General features: G+C 32.2%; 1 protein-coding gene and 1 long non-coding RNA gene across 2 annotated transcripts in view; one reads left to right on the plus strand and one right to left on the minus strand.

The window, feature by feature from the left end:
- LOC139495890 (mucin-5AC-like) overlaps positions 1–26,613 on the minus strand; it is a 72,126-nt gene that overhangs the window by 28,336 nt on the left and 17,177 nt on the right. The gene's annotated exons all lie outside the window — the stretch shown is intronic.
- Positions 28–24,564, plus strand: LOC139495891 (uncharacterized). Its single transcript, XR_011657494.1, has 3 exons — positions 28–102; positions 23,883–23,986; positions 24,470–24,564. It is a non-coding gene; the product is annotated as an uncharacterized lncRNA (long non-coding RNA).

Raw genomic sequence — 26,613 nt, forward strand, 5'->3', positions numbered from 1 at the left:
TTAAATTGGCGCGCCATCTATTATTAACGGATATTTATAGCAGAAGACTCATTGTGATGGAAAAGTTTCAGAGATTGTCCTGTCAGATTCTCCGATCGTTCGGTAGGTAAATACATTAGCCCTGTACGTTTATAATGTAAAATTTTATTTTTCTCTTGAAAACGTACGTAAATAAATTGGAGCTTTTCAGAGAACATACTTAAGAACTTCGTTGAAATGATCCCAAAATTTTAGCTTGATCTGGCTTTCTAATGCATAGCGCGAACCAGGCAAACTATAAATGTTGATACTTTTTACGGAATAAGTCAACAACGTTGTGAAATACTTTATAACGTTTCCTCATTTGACGATTTGTGTAATTCCATGAAAATGAAAGGCATTTGTGTTGCCCAAAATGTAAACAAACATCGCAAAATGTATGGCAGCCCGGCACCAAAGAAGACGTGTACGTTTGATATTTATTACTTTGGAGTGTTTAAAGTAATAAAGAAACATCTACGCCAAATAAAAACAGCATACTACATGTAATATCTGATTGAAACGGATTGTCAGACTGTCTTTTTAGATTACAAGAACCTATAGTCTTTTTCTTTTTTTTTAACTTTCACTTTTCTTGTTTTTGGGGAAGACGGCTTCAGGCCATCAATCCCCAATGGGGTTGACCAGAGTGACATTCCCTCACATCATTAAGGTCTTTCCTCTCCGCGAGGGAAGACCTTATTGTTTTTCTTCTGTTTTTAAGGTCTTTCCTCTACACGAGGAAAGACCTTATTGTTTTTCTAATGTTTTTAAGGTCTTTCCTCTCCGCGAGGAAAGACCTTATTGTTTTTCTCCTGTTTTTTTTTTTTTTTTTCATCCAGCATTTGTTTGACATGGCCTCCCCTCGTTTCTATTGGAGTTATCAAAACCAAATATGGACCATCGGTAGACCTCATCATGAAGTATTACCAGATGAGGCTGTGTAGGATTTCATCATCCCCTTTAGAAGTTATCTTCCTTTTATTGGTTTTTTTCGACATGGCCCCCCCTCGTTGTTTTTAAAGATATCATGACCTTATTTGGACAAAAGTTAGATCTCATTATGATGTGTTACCATACGAGGCTGCTAAGGATTTCATCATTCCCTATGAGAGTTACGTCCCCTTGAAGCAATTTCTTTCTTTTACATTTTTCTCAAAAAGTATTCAAGATAGAATCGATTTGAAAACGGCAACATGTACAAGACCAGATGGCAATGATAATAAACATATACAATCATTTTGTTGTTAACCCTTATAAGGAGTTATTTCCCTTGAAAAAATATACACAATTTAAAAAAAAATTGTATCTCGAGAACCGGAAGTCGTACAGACTTGGGACCTACAACAATAATCTTAAGTTCATGTGACCTTTAATTTGCACCCAAGGTCAAAGGTAACCAAGTGCAAAAAAAAATTACGCTGCAATTTCAAGCTTGCATATTAAGAAAACGATAAGAGTTTGCTGCATACTTACAGCGTATAAAATGTTCCTCTCGACGAGCTCTACATTTTATACACTGAGCTCAAAAGATTCCGACTGTCTGTTCAAAAGTTACGACGGGATGATTCTTAAAAGTATAGTATTGTGTGTATATCTTTTTAAAAGTAACAGATATCAACCTACTATAAACTGCAAAGATGATCAGTAGTTCAAGACCTTCAATTTGAGGTCAATGTCAGGTCATGATGAAATTTCACCTTGACCTTCATATTATACTATGACCTTGACCTTGTGACATTTGAAAGGTCAAGAGGTCCTTAGTTGAATGGTGATAGTCCCATGTCTCTACGACTTCCGGTTCTCAAGTTTAGTATTGCATCATATATTTGATGATTAATTGTGACCTTGGTGAACTTTGAAATTGTCCCAATTCTTTTTCTATAATGTTGTCCTTCAACTGTAGATCATTTATCATTTAACAGATTTGAGATATCTATTGTCGTTTTAGAGATAATGCAGTTTGAAGTTTTGCGAGCGGAGGCATGTATTTCTGAATCATCAAGAGCTTGCCACTTAAAATGTTTGAGAAATTGAAGAGGTTGACATAGTTATATGTTTGATCAAATACCAAAAACATTTCATGGAAAAAAAACACCAAAAAATAATTTTGAAATTTTCATGTTTTGCATTGACTTTGTAAGTTTCATAACTTCTATTTATATAATTGATATTGCATCATTTTTGGCACTTTGTCAAATGGGGTCATCTGATATATCAAATTGAAGGTCTCAATAAACTCTACTTTAAAATGAAAATTTTAAACCTCTTTTTCATCCCAGGTGGAAGGTTGGGGTCATTTAGTGCAAAAATTCAATTTTCTCAGATGGTAAGGTTGTCGCATATCAAATGAAAGAACATAAAGCGTACATTTCAAATTTCAAATTGACGTCTCCCAAAAATGGGTTGGATGGGGTCATTGAGTGCAAAAAATAAATTTTCTTTCACGATAGGGTTGTTGTATATCAAATGAAAGGTCATGATGTGTACATTTGAAATATCAAATTCCCAACCTCCAAAAATTGGTTGTATGGGGTTATTAAGTGCAAAAATCAAACTTTTTAGAACATGAGGTTGTCGCATATCAAATGAAAACTCATCTACCCTGTGTTACATATATCATACTTTCGATCTCAAAAATGTAGGCTATTCAGTGTAAAAAGCGAAAAGTTTCAGAAGGTATGCTTGTCGTATATTTAAGGTCTTTCCACTACATGGGAAAGACCTTATTGTTTTTCTAATGTTTTTTTTTCTTTTTCTTTTTTTTTCTTTTTTTTCTTCCAACATTTTTTTGACATGCCCGCTTATGGTTTCTGTTGAAGTTATTAAGACCAAATATGGATAACTCTAAAAAAAAATGCATTGTAAGTGTACATGCAAATTCATTTGTTGTAAATATATTGAATATATGTTGGACTTTTATTATGTTGTATTACATAAATGAAATCGGTGAACTGTATAGCAAACTAAATATTCAGAATTTTGAAGACAATAATATACATATTTATTTTTTCCCATAAAGTATGTCTATTCGTTTAGTTTCATTAAACGTAAACGGTATGGGAGATAAGTCAAAACGAAATGCATTATTCCAGTGGTGTCAGAAAAAGAATTTTGATTTTATATGTTTGCAGGAAACTCATTGTACAAAATTTGTAGAAAATGAATGGAAAAAAGAATGGGGAGGGTTAAGTTTTTGGTGTAACGGGACTTCCGTTTCCAAAGGGGTAGCAATTTTAGTGAAACCAAATTTAGATATAAACATCACTGAAAAATATAAAGATGCGGAGGGAAGGAAATTGATAGTTGAATTCAAATTAGACTTAAACGAAACTATTAGAATTTTTAATATCTACGCCCCTAATAATGGCATAGAAAGAAAACATTTCTTTAATAAGTTAAAAATAGATAAAGAAAATGATATTGTGAATTACGTTATGGGAGATTTTAATTGTTGTTTAAATAGGAAATTAGATAGAAAACATATGCCCAAACGTGAAGATGCGGGAAATAATGAACTAAAAAATTTCATTGAAAAAAATGAACTGACGGACATTTGGCGTCTCAGATATCCAAACAAAAAACAATATACATTTTCAAGGGGTCAATCATACTCGAGAATAGATTATATATTCACTAGTGAGAATATCGATTGTAGAGTAAACAATGCAAAAATTGTTTATTTTCCCTTCAGCGATCACGACGGCGTAACAATTACAATGAACATCGTCGAACCAGAAAGAGGCCCGGGTTATTGGAAAATGAACAATAGTATAATTAAAACCGACCTTTTCAAAAATACTTTTGAAACATTCTGGAAATCTTGGAAATTTAACATAAATAATTTTAAAGATAAAAAAGAGTTCTGGGATTTAACAAAAACTAAAATAAAGGACATAACAATAACTGTTTCAAAGAAACTTAGGTTAAATGAAAATGAAATTAAAAATTGGGAAGATAAATTAGAAAATCTGTTAGAAAATGATGGAACACAACAAAATCTGAATGAGGTTGAAAAACTAAAAAATGATATATATAAATATTACGAACAAAAAGCAGAAGCAGCACGCATAAGATCAAAAATAAATTGGTATGAAAAAGGTGAAAAATCCACAAATTATTTTTTCAGATTAGAACAAAAACGAGGAAAAGAAAAACTATGGTCAAAAATAAAAGCCGAAAATGGCACATACAAAAGTAATATTAATGAAATCTTAGGTGAACAATTAAAATATTATGAGAAACTTTTTACCTCGGGTGGTTGTAATAGAGAGGCTGGGGAAAAATTACTATATAATGTAAATAAAACTCTATCTGAAGCAGAAAAACGGTTATGTGATAGTGAAATTACAAAAGATGAAATTTTCAAAGCAATTAAATTAATGAAAAGGGATAAATCACCAGGGGAAGATGGCATAACTGCAGAATTTTATCAGGAATATTGGTTTTTGATACAGGATGAGCTTATGCAAATATTAAAAGAAACCTTTTTTGATAAAACACTTTCCGAATCGCAGAGACTTGGAATGATAAGCCTATTATATAAAAGTGGGGAGAGGGAGGATATTAAAAACTGGCGACCTATAACATTATTAAATGTAGATTATAAAATTTGCTCAAAAATTCTGGCTGAACGTTTGAAAATAGTTCTACCATCTATTATAGAAACAGATCAAAAAGGGTTTGTTAAGGGCAGAAATATTTTTGATTCTAATAGAATGCTGCAAGATATTTTCGATTTTATAGATATGGAAGACGAAGAAGGATCAATCCTTTTTCTTGATCAAACAAAAGCTTTTGACTATGCAGAATGGGAATGGTTAGATGCATGTTTAGAAAAATTTCAATTTGGGGAAAATTTTCGGGAATGGGTTAAAATGTTACTAAAAAATGCTAAAACTTGTTTAATGACTAACGGTTTTCAATCAAGATACGTCCCAATTTCTAGATCAATCCGTCAGGGCTGTCCAATATCGCCGATGCTATACATTTTACAAGCAGAGCCGATGGCAGCCACAATTAGGGCTAATCCGAAAATTCAAGGAATAAATTTACCCCACCCTGACATAGAAAATGAAAAGAAAGAGGTTAAGATTAACATGTTTGCAGACGATACACAATTTTTTAATAGAACAGAGGAATCAATCGAGGAAACATTCAAAGTTTTAGAAATATACGAGAAAGCATCGGGTGCTAAGATAAATTATGAAAAGACTGTAGGGGTATATTTGGGTCGTTGGAAAAATAAAACACCAAAATATAAAAAAATTAGGTGGTCAAGCGAACCAATTAAAGCATTGGGAGTCATGCATGGATACAGTGTTGATATAGAAGCTATATGGTTAGAAAAAATAAAGAAGATTAAGGCGTGTCTTGAGGTTTGGAAATCTCGTGACCTAACATTGAAGGGCAGGGTCTTAATATTAAAATCATTGATTATATCTAAAATAGGGTTCGAAATCGAAATGCGAGGTATACCTGAAAAATATAAAAAAGAAATAAACAATGTCATGTGGAATTTTATATGGGAGGGAAAAGTAAATTTAATTAAAAGGGACGTGTGTTGCTTACCGGTAGAGGAAGGGGGGATTGGTATGATTAATATAGACTCGTTCATTAAATCCAAACAAATCAAAAGTATGCAAAAGATTTTAAGATCAAAAACCGATAACTGGAATACAATAGCCAAATGGTGGCTACAGAAGTTTGATATCAAATATAATTGTGATAATTTTTTAGCAAAGTGTTCGGACTTACGAGGATTACAAATGGAAAATTTTCCAAAGTACTATCTTGAGTTAATTAAAACGTGGTCAAAATTTTTAAGTATACAAAGTCCAATAAATAAAAACGAGATCCTAAACCAACAACTTTTTGGAAACATAAAAATTCAATACAATAAAAAACCTATTTTTTTCGCTAACTTCGGAAAAAGTGGAATTCATACAATAAAAGATATTTGGGATGAAGAAACGAAAAACATCAAAAGCGACAACTTTATATACAATACTCTTAAAGATAAGAGAAACTGGATCTCGGAATGGACAAGGCTGAAATTAGCCATTCCAAAATTGTTCAAGGACAGACTAAAAAACGTCCACGTTGATCCAGAACCCCCCAAAAATGGTTATTACATTAAAAATACATTTGAATTTTACGATAAACAGAATAAAGTAGTAATCCCAAGTGAGATATCTTTGAAATTAATCCAATATTCGTTAAATTTAGATATAGTTCCAAACTGTCAAATAAAATGGAATATTCAGTATAATTCGGAATTACCGTGGAAAAAGATCTGGATAAATTTAAATAAAAGTATGTCCTCTAGGAAAGCAAATCAAATTAGCTGGAAAATTGTTCATAACATTATCTATACGGAGCAAAAACTATTTAGAATCGGCAAATCAAATAATGGCAAATGCCATTTTTGTAAAACTGAAAACGAAACTCTCACACACCTTTTTCACAGCTGTAACATTATAATGGTTGTTTGGGAACATATTTTTGATGCGCTTAAAACATATAATGTACTTAATAACACTGTATATATTCCATTGAGCGAAGAACTTATCATACTAGGAATGTACGATTACAACAAAAAGTACAATGTCATAACTAATACGATTATGAATACAGTTAAATGGATTATTTGGAAATGTAGGAATATAATCAAATATCAGTCTAAAAGTTTTACTTCCAGTCAATTGATAGCATATGCAAAACGGGAACTGAGCAGTTTAATTGAATCTATGGACAAATCATTATCATCTAAAAAAGAAAATTTTGCAGCTGAAATAAAACTTATAATAAATCTTATACATTAGTAAGTGACGTAATAATTTGTACTTACTTTCCTTTTCTTTTTAGAACATAATAATACATCCAACTATAGAAATATACAATACACGCATGTGACCTATAAAATCACTGACCGACACATAACAATGTAATCCAGGTGTTAAAAGTACAAAAAATAAAATGTCAATTGTATAAGTAAAGGTAAATTATTGTGTAGATTATAGTGTGTTTTGGGGGACTTTTGATGTATTTTATTTACTGGTAGAATATTGTGAATAATTTATACGCAAACTCAATCTGTGTAATTAATATGAATGTATAACTTATGTATGGAAAAAATATAAAATAGATTTTTTTTTATAAGAGTCCACCGTTTATCCCTGGACGTTGGATCATTGTAAACACAGGGCCCCTTGTGTATTCTTCCCTGGGTTACACAAGGAAAATGTAATCAGGTGATTTTCAATAAATGTATTTCAAGTCTTAAAAAAAAAAAAAAAAAAAGACCAAATATGGACCATCGGTAGACCTCACCAAGATGTATTACCAAATGACTCTGTTAAGGATTTCATCATCCCCTTTAGGAGTTATCTCCCTTTTATTGATTTTTTTCAACATGGACCCCCCTCGTTGGTTTTAAAGATATCATGACCTTAATTAAACAAAATGTAGATCTTATCATGATGTATAACCATGTGAGGCTGAATAGGATTTTATCGTCCCCTATGAGAGTTATATCCCCTTGAAACAATTTCTTTCCTTTGCATTTTTCTCAAAAAGTATAAGAGATAGAATTGATTTGAAAACGGCAACATGTACAAGAACAGATGGCAATATTAATGAACATGTACAATCATTTTGTTATTAACTCTTATAAGGAGTTATTCCCCTTGAAAAATTGTACATTATTTTAGAAAAATTGTATTTCGAGAATCAGAAGTTGTAGAGACTTGGGACCTTCACCAATAATCTTAAATTCATGTAACCTTCAATATGCACCCAAGGTCAAAGGTCACTGAGTGCAAATGAAAATTACGCTGCAATTTCAAGCTTACATATTAGGAAAACGATAAGACTTTGCTGCATACATACAGCGTATAAAATGTTCCTCTCGACGAGCTCTACATTTTATATAATAAGCCCAAAAATGTCCGACCGTCTGTTCAAAAGTTACAACGGGATGATTCTTAAAAGTATAGTATTTTGTGTATATCTTTTTAAAGGTAACATATATCAACCTACTATAAACTGCAAAGATGATCAGCAAATCAAGACCTTCAATTTGAGGTCAATGTCAGGTAATGATGAAATTTCACCTTGACCTTCACAGTTTACTATGACCTTGACCTTGTGATATTTGAAAGGTCAAGTGATCCTGAGTGAATGGTGGTAGTCCCATGTCTCCACGACTTCCGGTTCTCAAGTTGAGTATTGCATCATACATTTGATGATTAATTGTGACCTTGGTGAACATTGAAATTGTCCCCATTCTTTTTCCATAATGTTGTCCTTCAACTGTAGATCAGCTATCATTTAACAAATTTGAGATATCTATTGTCGTTTTAGAGATAATGCAGTTTGAAGTTTTGCGAGCGGAGGCATGTATTTCTGAATCAACAAGAGCTTACCACTTAAAATGTTTTAGAAATTGAAGAAGTTAACATAGCTATATGTTTGACCAAATACCAAAAACATTCAATGGAAAAAAACACCAAAAATTCAATTTGAAATTTTCATGTTTTGCATTGACTTTGTAAGTTTCATAACTTTTATTTATATAGTTGATATTACATCATTATTTCAACTTTGTCAAATGGGGTCATCTGATATATCAAATTGAAGGTCTAAATAAACTCTACTTAAAAATAAAAATTTTAAACCCCCTTTTCATCCCAGGGGGACGGGTGGGGTCATTTAGTGCAAAAATTCAAATTTCTCAGATGGTAAGGTTGTCGCATATCAAATGAAAGAACATAAAGCGTACATTTCAAATTTCAAATTGACGTCTCCCAAAAATGGGTTGGATGGGGTCATTGAGTGCAAAAAATAAATTTTCTTTTAAGATAGGGTTGTTGTATATCAAATGAAAGGTCATGATGTCTACATTTGAAATATCAAATTCCCGACCTCCAAAAATTAGTTGGATAGGGTTATTAAGTGCAAAAATCAAACTTTCTAGAACATGGCGTTGTCGCATATCAAATGAAAGCTCATCTATTCTATGTTACATATATCATACTTCCGATCTCAAAACTGTAGGCGGATGAGGTCATTAAGTGTAAAAAGCGAAAAGTTTCAGAAGGTATGCTTGTCGTATATCAAACGAAAGGTCGTACAAAGAACATGACGAAAACATCACTTTTACAAGAAAGACCTTTCAATTGTTTTACAAACAATTGAGATACTAGTTTTTTCTTTTTTTTCTTCCAGCATTTGTTTGGCTCGCCCTCCTACCGCTTCTTTTGGAGTTATCAATACCAAAATTAAACCATTGATAGACCTCAACATGAACTTTTACCAGATGAACTTTTGTAGGATTTCACCTCCCCCTTAAGAAGTTATCTCCCTTTTATTGTTTTTTTTCAACATGTTCCCCCCAAAATGTGTTAAAAGATAGCATGACTTTATTTGGACAATAGGTAGATCTCATCATGATGTATTACCATATGAGGCTGCATAGGATTTCATCATCTACTTTGAGAGTTATATCCCCTTGAAGCAATTTCTTTTATTTGCATTTTTTTCAAAAAGTATTAGAGATAGAATTTAATTGAAAATGACAGCATGTATTAGAACAGATGGCAATGTTTATAAACATAAACAATTAATGTGTTATTAACCCTGATAAGGAGTTATTTGCCTTTAAAAATTAAAAATATTTTTTCAAAAATTTATATTCGAGAACCGGAAGTCATAGAGACTTGTAACCTTCACCAATAATCTTAAATGCATATGACCTTTAATATGCATCCAAGGTCAAAGGTCACGGAGTGCAAAAAAAATTTATGCTGCAATTTCAAGCTTACATATTAGTAGAACGATAAGACTTTGCTGCATACATACAGCGTATAAAATGTTCTTTTCGACGAGCTCTACATTTTATACAATAAGCCCAATAATGTCCGACCGTCTGTTCAAAAGTTACAACGGGATGATTCTTAAAAGTATAGTATTGTGTGTATATATTTTTAAATGTAACAGATATCAACCTACTATATAGGACAAAGATGATCAGTAATTCAAGACCTTCAATTTGAGGTCAATGTCAGGTCATGATGAAATTTCACCTGGACCTTCACAGTATACAATGACCTTGACCTTGTGATAGTTGAAAGGTTAAGTGGTCCTGAGTTGAATGGTGCTAGTACCATGTCTCTACGACTTCCAGTTCTTAAGTTTAGTATTGCATCATATATTTGATGATTACTTATGACCTTGGTGAACTTTGAAATTGTCCCAATTTCTTTTCTTTAATGTTGTCCTTCAACTGTAGATCATTTATCATTTAACAGATTTGAGATATCTATTGTCGTTTTAGAGATAATGCAGTTTGAAGTTTTGCGAGCGGAGGCATGTATTTCTGAATCAACAAGAGCTTACCACTTAAAATGTTTTAGAAATTGAAGAGGTTAATATAGTTATATGTTGACCAAATACCAAAAACATTCAATGAAAAATAACGCCAAAATTCAATTTAAAATTTTCAAGTTTTGCATTGACTTTGTAAGTTTCATAACTTCTATTTATATAGTTGATATTGCATCATTATTTGCACTTTGTCAAATGGGGTCATCTGATATATCAAATTGAAGGTCTTAACAAACTCTACTTAAAAATGAAAATTTTAAACCCCCTTTTCATCCCAGGCGGACGGGTGGGGTCATTTAGTGCAAACATTCAAATTTCTCAGATGGTAAGGTTGTAGCATATCAAATGAAAGAACATAAAGGGTACATTTCAAATTTCAAATTGACGTCTCCCAAAACTAGGTTGGATGGGGTCGTTGAGTGCAAAAAATAAATGTTCTTTTAAGGTAGGGTTGTTGTATATCAAATGAAAGGTCATGATGTGTACATTTGAAATATCAAATTCCCGACCTCCAAAAATTACTTGGATAGGGTTATTAAGTGCAAAAATCAAACTTTCTAGAACATGGTGTTGTCGCATATCAAATGAAAGCTCATCTACTCTGTTCCATATATCATAATTCCGAACTCAAAAATGAAGGCGGATGAGGTCATTAAGTGTAAAAAGCGAAAAGTTTCAGAAGGTATGCTTGTCGTATATCAAACGAAAGGTCGTACAAAGTACAATACAAAAACATCACTTTTACAGGAAACAATTGAGATACTTAACATGGCCTCCCCTTGTTTCTATTGGAGTTATCAAGACCAAATATGGACCATCGGTAGACCTCATCATGAAGTATTACCAGATGAGGATGTGTAGGATTTCATCATCCCCTTTAGAAGTTATCTCCCTTTAATTGGTTTTTTTCGACATGGCCCCCCCTCGTTGTTTTTGAAGATATCATGACCTTATTTGGACAATAGTTAGATCTCATCATGATGTATTACCATATGAGGCTGCTAAGGATTTCATCATTCCCTATGAGAGTTATGTCCCCTTGAAGCGATTTCTTTCTTTTACATTTTTCTCAAAAAGTATTCAAGATAGAATCGATTTAAAAACGGCAACATGTCCAGGACCAGATGGCAATGTTAATTAACATATACAATCATTTTGTTGTTAACCCTTATAAGGAGTTATTTCCCTTGAAAAAATATAAACAATTTTTGAAAAACTGTATCTCGAGAACCGGAAGTCGTAAAGACTTGGGACCTACACCAATAATCTTAAGTTCATGTGACCTTTAATTTTCACCCAAGGTCAAAGGTCACCGAGTGCAAAAAAAAATTACGCTGCAATTTCAAGCTTTCATATTAAGAAAACGATAAGAGTTTGCTGCATACTTACAGCGTATAAAATGTTCCTCTTGACGAGCTCTACATTTTATGCAATAAGCCCAAATATGTCTGACCGTCTGTTTAAAAGTTACGACGGGATGATTCTTAAAAGTATAGTATTGTGTGTATATATTTTTAAAGGTAACAGATATCAACCTACAATAAACGGCAAAGATGATCAGTAATTCAAGACCTTCAATTTGAGGTCAATGTCAGGTCATGATGAAATTTCACCTTGACCTTCACATAATACTATGACCTTGACCTTGAGATATTTGAAAGGTCAAGTGGTCCTGAGTTGAATGGTGATAGTCCCATGTCTCTACGACTTTCGGTTCTCAAGTTTGGTATTGCATCATATATTTGATGATTAATTGTGACCTTGGTGAACTTTGAAATTGTCCCAATTCTTTTTCTATAATGTTGTCCTTTAACTTTAGATCATTTACCATTTAACAGATTTGAGATATCTATTGTCGTTTTAGAGATAATGCAGTTTAAAATTTTGCGAGCGGCGGCCTGTATTTCTGAATCAACAACAGCTTACCACTTAAAATGTTTAAGAAATTGAAGAGGTTAACATAGTTATATGTTTGACCAAATACCAAAAACATTCCATTGAAAAAAACACCAAAAATTCAATTTGAAATTTTCAAGTTTTGCATTGACTTTTTAAGTTTCATAACTTCTATTTATATAGTTGATATTGCATCATTATTTGCACTTTGTCAAATGGGGTCATCTGATATATCAAATTGAAGGTCTCAATAAACTCTACTTAAAAATTAAAATTTTAAACCCCCTATTCATCCCAGGGGGACGGGTGGGGTCATTTAGTGCAAACATTCAAATTTCTCAGATGGTAAGGTTGTCGCATATCAAATGAAAGAACATAAATCGTACATTTCAAATTTTAAATTGACGTCCCCTAAAAATTGGTTGAATGGGTCATTGAGTGCAAAAAATAAATTTTCTTTTACGATAGGGTTGTTGTATATCAAATGAAAGGTCATGATGTGTACATTTGAAATATCAAACTCCCAACCTCCAAAAAATTAGTTGGATGGGGTTATTAAGTGCAAAAATCAAACTTTTTAGAACATGGCGCTGTCGCATATCAAATGAAAACTCATCTACCCTGTGTTACATATATCATACTTCCGATCTCAAAAATGTAGGCGGATGAGGTCATTAAGTGTAAAAAGCGAAAAGTTTCAAAAGGTATGCTTGTTGTATATCAAACGAAAGGTCGTACAAAGAACATTACGAAAACATCAATTTTTCAGGAAAGACCTTTCAATTGTTTTACAAACAATTGAGATACTAGTTTCTTTTTCTTTTTCTTTTTTTTCTTTTTTTTCTTCCAACATTTTTTTGACATGCGCGCCTCTTGTTTCTGTTGCAGTTATTAAGACCAAATATGGACCTTCGCTAGACCTCACCAAGATGTATTACCAAATGACCCTGTTAAGGATTTCATCATCCCCTTTAGGAGTTATCTCCCTTTTATTGATTTTTTTCAACATGGCCCTCCCTCGTTGGTTTTAAAGGTATCATGACCTTAATTGGACATAATGTAGATTTCATCATGATGTATTACCGTGTGAGACTGAATAGGATTTCATCGTCCCCTATGAGAGTTATATCCCCTTGAAGCAATTTCTTTCCTTTGCAATTTTCTCAAAAAGTATAAGAGATAGAATCGATTTGAAAACGGCAACATGTACAGGAACAGATGGCAATGTTAATGAACATGTACAATCATTTTGTTATTAACCCACATAAGGAGTTATTCCCCTTGAAAAATTGTACATAATTTTAGAAAAATTTATTTCGAGAACAAGAAGTCGTAGAGACTTGGAACCTTCACCAAAAATCTTTAATTCATGTGACCTTTAAAATACACCCAAGGTCAAAGGTCATCGAGTGCAAAAAAAACTTACACTGCAATTTCAAGCTTACATATTAGAAAAACGGTAAGACTTTGCTGCATACATACAGCGTGTAAATTGTTCCTCTCGACGAGCTCTACATTTTATACAATAAGCCCAAAAATGTTCGACCGTCTGTTCAAAAGTTACAACGAGATGATTCTTAAAAGTATAGTATTGTGTGTAGATCTATATCTTTTTAAAGGTAACAGATATCAACCTACTATAAACTGCAAAGATGATCAGTAATTTAAGACCTTCAATTTGAGGTCAATGTCAGGTCATGATGAAATTTTACCTTGACCTTCACAGTATACAATGACCTTGACCTTGTGATAGTTGAAAGGTTAAGTGGTCCTGAGTTGAATGGTGCTAGTTCCATGTCTCTACGACTTCCGGTTCTTAAGTTTGGTATTGCATCATATATTTGATGATTAATTGTGACCTTGGTGAAGTTTGAAATTGTCCCATTTCTTTTTCTATAATGTTGTCCTTCAACTGTAGATCATTTATCATTTAACAGATTTGAAATATTTATTGTCGTTTTAGAGATAATGCAGATTAAAGTTTTGCGAGCGGAGGCGTGTATTTCTGAATCAACAAGAGCTTACCTCTTAAAATGTTTTAGAAATTGAAGAGGTTAACATAGTTATATGTTTGACCAAATTCCAAAAAACATTCCATGGAAAAAAACACCAAGAATTCAATTTGAAATTTTCAAGTTTTGCATTGACTTTGTAAGTTTCATAACTTCTATTTATATAGTTGATATTGCATCATTATTTGCACTTTGTCAAATGGGGTCATCTGATATATCAAATTGAAGGTCTTAATAAACTCTACTTAAAAATGAAAATTTTAAACCCCCTTTTCATCCCAGGGGGACGGGTGGGGTCATATAGTGCAAACATTCAAATTTCTCAGATGGTAAGGTTGTCGCATATCAAATGAAAGAACATAAAGCGTACATTTCAAATTTCAAATTGACGTCCCCCAAAAATGGGTTGGATAGGGTTATTCAGTGCAAAAAACAAAAAAATCTTTTTAATAGGGTTGTTGTATATCAAATGAAAGGTCATGATGTGTACATTTGAAACATCAAATTCCCGACCTCCAAAAATAAGTTGGATAGGGTTATTAAGTGCAAAAATCAAACTTTCTAGAACATGGCGTTGTCGCATATCAAATGAAAGCTCATTTACTTTATGTTACATATATCATAATTCCGATCTCAAACATGTAGGCGGATGAGGTCATTAAGTGTTAAAACGAAAAGTTTAAGAAGGTATGCTTGTCGTATATCAAACGAAAGGTCGTACAAAGAACATTACGAAAACATCACTTTTACAGGAAAGACCTTTCAATTGTTTTACAAACAATTGAGATACTAGTTAAGGTCTTTCCCCTACATGGGAAAGACCTTATTGTTTTTCTAATGTTTTTTTTTCTTTTTCTTCCAGCATTTGTTTGGCTCGCCCTCCTACCGCTTCTATTGGAGTTATCAATACCAAAATTAAACAATTGATAGAGCTCAACATGAACTTTTACCACATGAACTTTTGTAGGATTTCACCTTCCCCTTAAGAAGTTATCTCCCTTTTATTGATTTTTTTCAACATGGTCCCCCCAAAATGTGTTAAAAGATATCATGACTTTATTTGGACAATAGGTAGATCTCATCATGATGTATTACCATATGAGGCTGCATAGGATTTCATCATCTACTTTGAGAGTTATATCCCCTTGAAGCAATTTCTTTCATTTGCATTTTTTTCAAAAAGTATTAGAGATAGAATTGAATTCAAAGTGACAGCATGTATTAGAACAGATGGCAATGTTTATAAACATAAACAATTAATTTGTTATTAACCCTTATAAGGAGTTATTTCCCTTTAAAAATTAAAAATATTTTTTCAAAAATTTATATTCGAGAACCGAAAGTCATAGAGACTTGTAACCTTCACCAATAATCTTAAATTCATATGACCTTTAATATGCACCCAAGGTCAAGGGTCACCGAGTGCAAAAAAAAATTACGCTGCAATTTCAAGCTTACATATTAGGAAAACGATAAGACTTTCCTGCATACATACAGCGTATAAAATGTTCTTCTCGACGAGCTCTACATTTTATACAATAAGCCCAAAAATGTCCGACCGTCTGTTCAAAAGTTACAACGGGATGATTGTTAAAAGTATAGTATTGTGTGTATATCTTTTTAAAGGTAACAGATATCAACCTACTACAAACTGCAAAGATGATCAGTAATTGCAGACCTTCAATTTGAGGTCAATGTCAGGTCATGATGAAATTTCACCTTGACCTTCACATTATACTATGACCTTGACCTTGTGATATTTGAAAGGTCAAGTGGTCCTGATTTGAATGGTGATAGTCCCATGTCTCAACGACTTCCGGTTCTCAAGTTTGGTATTGCATCATATATTTGATGATTAATTGTGACCTTGGTGAACTTTAAAATTGTCCCAATTCTTTTTCTATAATGTTGTCCTTTAACTGTAGATCATTTATCATTTAACAGATTTGAGATATCTATTGTCGTTAAAGAGATAATGCAGTTTGAAATTTTGCGAGCTGTGGTATGTATTTCTGAATCAACAACAGCTTACCACTTAAAATGTTTAAGAAATTGAAGAGGTTAACATAGTTATATGTTTGACCAAATACCAAAAACATTCCATTGAAAAAAACACCAAAAAATCATTTTGAAATTTTCATGTTTTGCATTGACTTTGTAAGTTTCATAACTTCTATTTATATCGTTGATATTGCATCATTTTTGGCACTTTGTCAAAAGGGGTCATCTGATATATCAAATTGAAGGTCTCGATAAACTCTACTTAAAAATGAAAAATTTAAACCTCTTTTTCATCCCAGGTGGAAGGGTGGGGTCATTTAGTGCAAAAATTCAAATTTCTCAGATGGTAAGGTTGTCGCATATCAAATGAAAGAACATAAAGCGTACATTTCAAATTTCAAATTGACGTCCCCCAAAAATTGGTTGAATGGGGTCATTGAGTGCAAAAAATAAATTTTCTTTTACGATAGGGTTGTTGTATATCAAATGAAAGGTCATTAGGTGTACATTTGAAATATCAAATTCCCGACCTCCAAAAATTAGTTGGATGGGGTTATTAAGTGCAAAAATCAAACTTTTTAGAACATGGCGTTGTTGCATATCAAATGAAAGCTCATCTACCCTGTGTTACATATATCATAATTCCGATCTCAAAAATGTAGATGGATGAGGTCATTAAGTGTAAAAAGCGAAAAGTTTCAAAAGGTATGCTTGTCGTATATCAAACGAAAGGTCGTACAAAGAACATTACGAAAACATCACTTTTACAGGAAAGACCTTTCAATTGTTTTACAAACAATTGAGATACTAGTTTTTTCTTTTTTTTCTTCCAACATTTTTTTGACATACCCGCCCCTTCTTTCTGTTAAAGTTACCAAGACCAAATATGGACCATTGATAGACCTCATCATGAACTTTTACAAGATGAACTTTTGTAGAATCTCATCATCCCCTTTAGAAGTTATCTCCCTTTTATTGTTTTTTTTCAACACGGCACCCCCTCGTTGTTTTTAAAGAAATCATGACCTTATTTGGACAATAGGTAGATCTCATCATGATGTATTACCATATGAGGTTGTATAGGATTTCATTGTCCCCTATGAGAGTTATATCCCCTTGGAACAATTTCTTTCCTTTGCATTTTTCTCAAAAAGTATAAGAGATAGAATCGATTTGAAAACAGCAACATGTACAGGAACAGATGGCAATGTTAATGAACATATACAATCATTTTGTTATTAACCCTTATAAGGAGTTATTCCCCTTGAAAAATTGTGTACAATTTTAGAAAAATTGTATTTCCAGAACCGGAAGTCGTAGAGACTTGGGACCTTCACCAATTATCTTTAATTCATGTGACCTTTAATATGCACCCAAGGTCAAAGGTCACAGAGTGCAAAATAAAATTACGCTGCAATTTCAAGCTTACATATTAGGAAAACGATAAGACTTTGCTGCATACATACAGCGTATAAAATGTTCCTCTCTATGAGCTCTACATTTTATATAATCAGCCCAAAAATGTCCGACCGTCTGTTCAAAAGTTACAACGGGATTATTCTTAAAAGTATAGTATTTTGTGTATATCTTTTTAAAGGTAACAGATATCAACCTACTATAAACTGCAAAGAAGATCAGTAGTTCAAGACCTTCAATTTGAGGTCAATGTCAGGTCATGATGAAATTTCACCTTGACCTTCACATTATACTATGAACTTGACCTTGTGATATTTGAAAGGTCAAGTGGTCTTGAGTTGAATGGTGATAGTCCCATGTCTCTACGACTTCCGCTTCTCAAGTTTGGTATTGCATCATATATTTGATGATTAATTGTGACCTGGGTGAACTTTGAAATTGTACCAATTCTTTTTCTATAATGTTGTCCTTTAACTTTAGATCATTTACCATTTAACAGATTTGAGATATCTTATGTCGTTTTAGAGATAATGCAGTTTGAAGTTTTTCGAGCGGAGGCATGTATTTCTGAATCAACAACAGCTTACCACTTAAAATGTTTAAGAAATTGAAGAAGTTAACATAGTTATATGTTTGACCAAATACCAAAAAAAATTCCATTGAAAAAAAACACCAAAAAATCATTTTGAAATTTTCATGTTTTCCATTGACTTTATAAGTTTCATAACTTCTATTTATATAGTTGATAATGCATCATTTTTGGCACTTTGTCAAATGGGGTCATCTGATATATCAAATTGACGGTCTCAATAAACTCTACTTAAAAATGAAAATTTTAAACCTCTTTTTCATCCCAGGTGGAAGGGTGGGGTCATTTAGTGCAAAAATTCAAATTTCTCAGATGGTAAGGTTGTCGCATATCAAATGAAAGAACATAAAGCGTACATTTCAAATTTCAAATTGACGTCCCCCAAAAATTGGTTGAATGGGATCATTGAGTGCAAAAAATAAATTTTCTTTTACTATAGGGTTGTTGTATATCAAATGAAAGGTCATGATGTGAACATTTGAAATATCAAATTCCCAACCTCCAAAAATTGGTTGGATTATTAAGTGCAAAAATCAAACTTTTTAGAACATGGCGTTGTCGCATATCAAATGAAAGCTCATCTACCCTGTGTTACATATATCATACTTCCGATCTCAAAAATGTAGGCGGATGAGGTCATTAAGTGTAAAAAGCGAACAGTTTCAGAAGGTATGCTTGTCGTATATCAAACGAAAGGTCGTACAAAGAACATTACGAAAACATCACTTTTACAGGAAAGACCTTTCAATTGTTTTACAAACAATTGAGATACTAGTTTTTTTTTGTTTTTTTTTCATCCAGCATTTGTTTAACATGGCCTCCCCTTGTTTCTATTGGAGTTATCAAGACCAAATATGGACCATCGGTAGACCTCATCATGAAGTATTACCAGATGAGGCTGTGTAGGATTTCATCATCCCCTTTAGAAGTTATCTCCCTTTTATTGGTTTTTTTCGACATGGCCCCCCCTCGTTGTTTTTGAAGATATCATGACCTTATTTGGACAAAAGTTAGATCTCATCATGATGTGTTACTATATGAGGCTGCTAAGGATTTCATCATTCCCTATGAGAGTTATGTCCCCTTGAAGCAATTTCTTTCTTTTACATTTTTCTCAAAAAGTATTTAAGATAGAATCGATTTGAAAACGGCAACATGTACAGGACCAGATGGCAATGTTAATTAACATATACAATCATTTTGTTGTTAACCCTTATAAGGAGTTATTTCCCTTGAAAAAATATAAACAATTTTTGAAAAATTGTATCTCGAGAACCGGAAGTCGTAAAGACTTGGGACCTACACCAATAATCTTAAGTTCATGTGACCTTTAATTTGCACCCAAGGTCAAAGGTCACCGAGTGCAAAAAAAAATTACGCTGCAATTTCAAGCTTTCATATTAAGAAAACGATAAGAGTTTGCTGCATACTTACAGCGTATAAAATGTTCCTCTCGACGAGCTCTACATTTTATACACTGACCTCAAAAGAGTCCGACTGTCTGTTCAAAAGTTACGACGGGATGATTCTTAAAAGTATAGTATTGTGTGTATATCTTTTTAAAGGTAACAGATATCAACCTACTATAAACTGCAAAGATTATCAGTAGTTCAAGACCTTCAATTTGAGGTCAATGTCAGGTCATGATGAAATTTCACCTTGACCTTCACATTTTACTATGACCTTGACCTTGTAATATTTGAAAGGTCAAGTGGTCCTGAGTTGAATGGTGATAGTCCCATGTCTCTACGACTTCCGGTTCTCAAGTTTTGTATTGCATCATATATTTGATGATAAATTGTGACCTTGGTGAACTTTGAAATTGTCCCAATTCTTTTTCTATAATGTTGTCCTTCAACTGTAGATCATTTATCATTTAACAGATTTGAGATATCTATTGTCGTTTTAGAGATAATGCAGTTTGAAGTTTTTCGAGCGGAGGCATGTATTTCTGAATCATCAAGAGCTTACCACTTAAAATGTTTTAGAAATTGAAGAAGTTGACATAGTTATATGTTTGACCAAATACCAAAAACATTCCATGGAAAAAAACACCAAAAAATCAATTTGAAATTTTCAAGTTTTGCATTGACTTTTTAAGTTTCATAACTTCTATTTATATAGTTGATATTGCATCATTATTTGCACTTTGTCAAATGGGGTCATCTGATATATCAAATTGAAGGTCTTAATAAACTCTACTTAAAAATGAAAATTTTAAACCCCCTTTTCATCCCAGGGGGACGGGTGGGGTCATTTAGTGCAAACATTCAAATTTCTCAGATGGTAAGGTTGTCGCATATCAAATGAAAGAACATAAAGCGTACATTTCAAATTTCAAATTGACGTCTCCCAAAAATGGGTTGGATGGGTTCATTGAGTACAAAAAATAAATGTTCTTTTAAGGTAGGGTTGTTGTATATCAAATGAAAGGTCATGATGTGTACATTTGAAATATCAAATTCCCGACCTCCAAAAATTAGTTGGATAGGATAATTAAGTGCAAAAATCAAACTTTCTAGAACATGGTGTTGTCGCATATCAAATGAAAGCTAATCTACTCTGTTCCATATATCATAATTCCGATCTCAAAAATGTAGGCGCATGAGGTCATTAAGTGTAAAAAGCGAAAAGTTTCAGAAGGTATGCTTGTCGTATATCAAACGAAAGGTCGTACAAAGTACAATACGAAAACATCACTTTTACAGGAAAGACCTTTCAATTGTTTTACAAACAATTGAGATACTAGTTCATTTTGTTTTTATAGTATGGAAAACCCCCTAACAAATCTTACTGAGAATGATGAGATGGGGAGACACAAATGAATGAATTGACTTTAAACACTTTTTTTACACATTTCCCTTCTGTTTCTCTCGAAATTATCGTATATTGAGCCCTCCTTTACACTATTTACGTTTCTTTTACAATCCGGAAAAATCAGTATGACGAGATATTCTAAATATATCCAACCTACATTATCATTTATAGTGACGTCATTGTTGGAATGCCACACTACGCATAAGCAGGGATATCCTTCACTGGTTATTTAAACCATTCTCAAAGATTGTGCACTTTGAAAAAATAGTATTTGTTAAATTTAAACATAATGATGTTTGCTGTAGATGATTCAAACATCAACATGCATTACTTTAATTTGTAGGTCAACAACTTTCAAAGTAAACAGGAAGTCCGAGGGGCTACATGAGATCGGGGAGAGAAACGATATTTTCCATTTTTTTCTGTAAAACTCTGTTTTGAGAATCTTCCTCCAATTCAGGAGCACCTCAATTTATGATCTATTTATCCACTAAAATAAACACTTAAAATGTGACATTTAGTATATGATAAGTAGTCTTCCATTAAAACTAAATTTTATATACCAACTTAATCATTGTAATAGTTACAAAAAAAAATACAAATGTTGCATTTTGTAGTTTAAACCTATTTATTCATGAAATTTTACAAATATTTCAAAATGTAGGATTTGGAAACAAGCTTCACACAGTTTACATCAATCATATTGTTATTTTTATTAGTACCTGTATCCCTGTGATGAGAGATGTAACTGGGAACTTTATCAATGGAAATTTAAAACTGAATAGATTTTTCAGTCCTATCTTTCTTAAGAAAAAAATTTAAAATCTTAAGAGTACTGTCACAAAAAATGGAAAATGGCCCTAGCCTGTAGTTTAGTCGTACAAAGATTTCAAAAATAATTGTTGTTAAATGACAGAATTCAACTAGTTGAATTTTAGATAATTAACTATCAACTTTAATTGAATGTTTAGATTTAGAAGATGCAGATCTCTTCCATTGGTCTAAATTGAATCCTAAACTAAAGAAACGAAATTGATTAAACAACAATTGATTCCAATAGTGTCAACCTTCCACATGTTCTAGCTGTTCTTTTTTTTCATTCTTTATATGAAGACTATCAAAAGATAATCCCCTCCCCCTGCCAAAAAATGACATGAACAGCAATCCAACAAATATATAGCTCTCAGCAAGTGAAAACAAAGGCCAAGTTTTAATATATTATAACAAGTAAATGTGGGCTATTTGATTTTTCAATTATGTGTAATGCTACTATGCTTTATATAAATATTTTTGTCAATACATGTATCAAATATTTACTATACTAAACGTTTAAGCAAGTCCCCAGTGCAAAAAAACACAACATTTAAAGGTGTCCAATTTTTCAATTATTCTGTCACATGTGTGATTTATGTCAATGGTTAATTTGTGTAAAACACCACTTTAAGCATTATGTACTGTTTCGAAGTAGTCGCTTTTTATTGGTTGAGTGAGAAAATAATGCTTGTACTATAGAGACCCAAGATCCAGGATAGTAAAACTGATAAGCTTATAGTCAATTAAGATTGTAGTCAAACTAAAAGGCTAAGTGTGTGCTTCAAAATTCACAACCTTTGTGTTGAGAGGATAGTGATAGAGAAGTTCAATGAAAAAGTACCAAAACAATGTTGCATAGAAAAACATATACATGTAGTCTTTATCTATAGCACAAGTTAAGTAAAAAAATGCTGAGTACCCGTTTTTATACTTTAGTTTGCCTCAAACAAATGTTTTAAAACGAATAGGTACACAATGCTTATTACCACAAAACACAGATCATGTTTAAAGTTGGATGGCGTCACTTTTACTGTTCATGACTTATGTACCTTTATAAAGGAAGCAATTACTTAATATGTTGGTTTAATTCTCACTCTCTTCCTCTTGTTTGCTTCGCCTAAATGTTGTGAAATTTATACACAATGCTTACCATTACAAAAGGGCCTTAATGAAATTAATCCTGCATCTGTATGAGGAGGTTGACTCAATGGTGCGTATTGTTACAGACAGGGTATTTGTGTCCCCAAAACATATTCTCAATTAAAAAACTATTATCAATGCTCGCATTTTTTTCTTTTTTTGCCATTTCCATAACAATATAAAGATAGTGTTATAAAATAAAAATAAAAATAATCTGATTAATCTTGTCAAAAAACTAAATAAAGTTTGTGCTCTAAACATCCAATATTTTTGACTGAAAAAAACCGAAAGCATTTATATGCCCCACTTACGATAGTAGAAGGGTATTATGTATTCTGGTCTGTTTGTCCGTCTGTCCTGTTTCAGGTTAAAGTTTTTGGTCAAGGTAGTTTTTGATGAAATTGAAGTCCAATCAATTCGAAATATAGTTCACATGTTCCCTATAGCTATGATATGATCTTTTTAATTTAAATGCCAAATTAGATGTTTGTTTCCAATTTGACGGTCCACTGAACATACATATAGAAAATGATAGTGTGAGTGAGGCATCAATGTACTATGGACACATTCTTGTTAAATTTGTATTGTTTAGTTGCTTCATTACTGATGCATTATATCATTTAACCCATAATTGATTATTTTTTTTATATTATTATATGGTTATTGCCTGTCCTTCTTGTGCCCCGTATATGAGAACACACACAGTCATGCACATGAAAAACCTCATATACATTTTTGAAAGTCATATGATACATATGAATTATTTCAATTGAGTATTTTATTTATTTTTGAAGTAGAATGGAGGATTATCCTTAACTAGTTGGACTAGGCTCTACTGATATGATAGATATGCTGATGTCGAACTTGGAGATCTTGATTAGGTTGGAAAACGTATCAGGTAGGTGGTTATTCATACATATCATGAAACAAATATATTGTAGAAAAAAAACCATTGAAATTATAGTCATATAAAAAAAACCATGATCATATAATCAAAATTGACATTTTGAGAGTAATATTGAAATAAATAACTTTAAATGACCTTAACAATTACTAAGTAGATGTATTCATGTATGTTGTTGAATTATGCTGAAAGTATTTACTAGTTCGTTTGACTGGAAAAAAAACTTATCAATATTTCAGGTTTTACAAAACAGACTAGACAAATTGCAAGATAGCAATTATGGAAGAGTCACAGTTGAAAAATCATAAATCTATAAAAACAGATAACAGCTACTCATAACATTTTTTTTAATCCATTTCATACTTGTTGTCTTGATCTTAAACTACCAGTAAGCTTTAGATATTTAAATATAGAAACAACAGAACAGCACACTCTAATTTCAACAATTTTATTTTTTGTATTTTGTGTTTTTTTTAGATGTAGAAGTAGAAGAAACAACAGTGAAAAAAGAATGACAGTCATCATTTTAATAAACTTTTAACTTTAAATTGAAATAAATCTTATTTTTCTTTTTTGTATTTCAAATATGAGGATTGGGATAAACTTTAATGAGACAGCAAGCCAACAGCACAATCCCAAAAGCTATTTGGAGGTCTTCTTAAAATTCATGTATAAATGGAATTTGTGGTTTTTCAATACAGATAAAATTGAAAGTTAGGAACTTTTTGATGCTTTGGTGCAACTTGCACGGTTTCAGATTGATAGCTTCCAAACTTGTTTATGAATGATTTATTTATTCCACATTTAAGATTGATATATATGTATACAAAGAAGGAAATGTGGTATAATTGCCAATATGACAACTGATTTTATATGTTTTGAAATATATTCTTCGTTTGTCTTGTTATGTCTTTCATCCCACTTCATTTGACTTCCCTCTGTGTAACTATATTGGTTTCGATGGTGACTAAGTTGTAGTACATTATTTAAGTCATTTTGCTGTAATTTCTTGTATGTTTTATCAAATAGTATTCTTTTAAAGAGTCATTGCATTTAAAATGATATGCATTGCTCAGAAATGTCCTTAATATGAAATATTGTTATTTTCTGAATTTCTGTTTTTGCTGATATATGACATATATGATGTTGGGCTATTGCCACAACCATATTCATGCTCTTTTCTGTCCTGAAACAATCTAATAATTATTCAACAGCGATTCATTATATGTATCAGAAATTACTTAGGTATATTAAAAGGGCAATATGCCAATTATTTAGTCTTATTGCCATAGGACCGAAAAGAGCAGATTCCTCCAGAGTAGAAAATGCGCCAAAGGGGGAAATAATGTCCTTTAAAAAAAATCTACCATACCGATGACAAGAAATAATGTCATTTTTTTACTGGACAAAAAGTATGCTTCAAATTGGTGTACACCAACAATAATTTTATGTTAGATTAGCAAAAGCTGCAGAGTCACTACCTTTATAGCTTGCTGTTTGATGTGAGTCAATGTTCCGTGTTGAAGGACGTACCTTGACCTATAATGGTGTACTTTTATAAATTGTTACTTGGATGGAGAGTTGTCTCATAGGCACACATACCACATCTTCCTATATCTATTTATACATCTGTGTCATCTCTGCTAACTATTCAATGTGTAAATTTTATCAATATTATCATGATTATACAGGAGTCCAAATACTTAAAAAGTATAACAGAGAACATAGCGTATTTACAGTTACCACCAGAGATGTACTATGATACAATCATTTAAACGCTATACTACTTTTAGTAATACAAGACACGTGAACTTTGTGACAAGTCGCAATTTTGAGTATAGTTCTGCCCTTCGATAACATGTGTCTTAATGAATATTTCATAGATAAAAGATAAAGATTGTTCATTAACAATTTTTGCGTTGTTGTTATCTTACCAAGATTTGTTATTTTTTCTTATTACATTGGTTGCAATGAATTACATTGATTTCCCAGTTAGATAAAAACCGATAATTTCACATGTGAAATAAACGTGGTTATTTCACTCTCTGACGTCATACAACAATAGGCGTTGTCAAGACGTCGATAACGTCGGATCAAAACAAATTGTCAATGCGTAGGAAAAAGATATAGTTCGTTACATTTTCTACATTAATTTTAATAAAAAAAAGCCATTTGCCAATGTAATAAAAAGAATAACTAATCGCCGTATTTGAATATCAAAAATAAGACAACTTGTGACCGAACGCCGCTATGGACTAAACTCGTGCTGCGCACTCGTTTAATCCATGCGTCGTTCGGTCACGCGTTGTCTTATTTTTGATATTCAAATACGGCGATTAGTTATACTATAATTAATCATTGAAACATTACAAAATTAGTATGATATAAAAACTATTAATTATTCTATATTCCATTGAGATTTAATTTACAGTTAAAGATGCTATTCAAATTTCGATAATGTACGGTTGTAGTTACTTGACGTTATGATATATGTTATAATGCAATCAAAAGAGTCATTGGGTCCTTAACGCTCTTCAACTTTGTTCTTGTTTTGGCTTTATAACTATTTTAATCTGAGCATCACTGATGAGTCTTATGTAGACGAAACGCGCGTCGTCTGG

The sequence above is a fragment of the Mytilus edulis genome, chromosome 11 (genome assembly GCF_963676685.1).
Source record: "Mytilus edulis chromosome 11, xbMytEdul2.2, whole genome shotgun sequence".
NCBI lineage: Eukaryota > Metazoa > Mollusca > Bivalvia > Mytilida > Mytilidae > Mytilus > Mytilus edulis.